The sequence below is a fragment of the Octopus sinensis genome, linkage group LG15, assembly GCF_006345805.1.
Source record: "Octopus sinensis linkage group LG15, ASM634580v1, whole genome shotgun sequence".
Classification (NCBI taxonomy): Eukaryota; Metazoa; Mollusca; class Cephalopoda; order Octopoda; family Octopodidae; genus Octopus; species Octopus sinensis.
The window spans coordinates 38,799,529-38,801,854 of NC_043011.1; positions in this window are offsets into that span (position 1 = coordinate 38,799,529).

The window sequence follows — 2,326 nt, forward strand, 5'->3', positions numbered from 1 at the left end:
ATATAGAGAGAGATAGTAGTATCATCACAGATCCATTGCAGGCGATGTAACCAATCAGTTTCGCTCACGAGTTAGGCGATAACCTAGGACGGCGCACCTCAGAAGGGCCGGTATAAAAAGGGTTGGTTTGATAACCTAAGACGGCTCGCTGATACTGGATGTCAGCAAGTATCACATCACATCTGATTTGTATCTTCTGTAAAAACAGCTTTTGCAAGACGTTCAGAAGGGAATTCATCAAGGGTTATACTCCGAGTGGCTCTAAAAGCATACTAGGTGATGTTTGACCAAGGTATCAGACAATAGGATTGAACTAGAGGCTGCGTGGTTGTGAAGCGAACTGTTTAACTACAAAGATATTCCTATGTCTGTTTAATATATATAATAATTGAAGAAATCGAATAAATACATTTTAAAGATCAACGTCGTTATCAATAATTCAATTTTTGGTTTTATACCTATGAAATATTTTCTTTTAAACATTATCCATAAATTTAACGGCTTACTTGTAGGACTTTATGAAACCAACAGTTTCCTGTTAAATCAAAATAATGGAGAAAGACCTGAAAATTACTGAGGTTTTTCTGCACAAAAAAATAATAATATTAGGAGTAAATTTTAAGTATTTAATCGAAAACTTTAAGGCTGAAATATAACAAATTCTACAACTTTTGATTTATAACCTTAAAAATATTTTATCTGGTGAATTTACTCCTAAATTGAACATCATTCTTGCAGGAAATGATCAAAACGAAAGCTTCTCCCATATTAAAAGATAATAAACGGAAAACGAATTTAAAGTTTGTGAAGTTATTTTTCCCAATAACAATAAAAAACATAATAATTCAATAGATTTTTGAATAAATAAACTATCACTGGCAGTAGCAGGCACCAAAATTCTTACCAATGCTTTGCTACTTTTAATTTATATCTGTAAAATATTTTCTTTCTGGAAGTGGAACTTCTAAATTAAACATTCTTCTCTTTTCTCCCTCATGTCATGTTTGACAGTTTATCTCCCTTTTAGATAAATAAATAAATAAATATTTAGTGCAATAGTAATTAGGTTTTGCTATGAGATAGCATGCAACGTTGGTAGGGCATTCTCATGCATTTTGAGTAATTTTTTTTTTCTTTTACGTTGCTGTCAAAGTCAATTTATTTGGTTGATGAGAAGAAAGTGCAAATCAATGGCAAATTTGTATAGGAAGGCAATTCTCTTGTCTCTTATGAACTTGACCACTTATATAACCAGTAGTAGCTTCATCAACACCAGCTATGCTAAATCAATATTGGCAGCAACTAAACATGGAGCCATGAAATTCAAACTGCAGTATCCTATTGCTGCAAGATTTCTATCTATTCATTTCATGTTTCCATTTATTTTCCCATGCTGGAAGGAGCTGGAAGGTTCGGTTTAAGAATTTAAGACATTTATATGTATTCTTGCGAAGAGAGAGAGAGAGATAGAGACAAACAGACAGACAGACAGACAGACAGAGATTGAATTTCTCATTTTGTTTTTTCGTTTTAATTTTAATATTTTTTATTATTTATTATCTATTCTCTGTGAGTGTGTGTGAGTCCTTGAATATTGAATTATTATTCAAATTGACAGTATATAATAAACTGGTTCGCCATAGTCGATAGAGTTACATATATATAAAAAATAATATAAATAATATATTAGGGAAACTACTCTGGTAGATATTAGACTGGAAGCTTCCATAGTTTTAAGTAGAATTTGATAATCCACAAAATACCAAGTAAAACTAAAGTGGATCTCTATCATTATCACTGCTACTGCTACTACTATAGGTAGAGTTGGTGGGGTAATAATAGTAGTAGCAGCAGCAGCAACATTAGTAGTAGTAGTAGTAGTAACAGCAGCAGCAGCAGTAGTAGTAGTAGTAGTAGTAGTATTAGTAGTAGTAGTAGTAGTAGTAGTAGTAGCGGTGGTGGTGGTTGTGGTGGTGGTAGTAGTAGTAGTAGTAGTAGTAGTAGTAGTAGTAGTAGTAGTAGTAGTAGTAGTAGTAGTAGTAGTAGTAGCAGCAGCAGCAGCAGTAGTAGTAGTTGTCGTCGTCGTCGTAGCAGTAGTTTCATGTATGGTGAAATCCCTCTTGCCGATCGCGGATTATTCTTGTCACACACAAAAGGAATATTTAATTACAAAAATAACCTAATACAACTTGACAACAGGCTTGAATAAATAAAGGCCGTTGAATCACTAATATCTCCACTATACTTACATAAAGCGTTTTCTTTTACGTACTTACTCAATCTTCTAGGAAATGCAGTCAAATTTCCCTCGTATTACATTAAAACA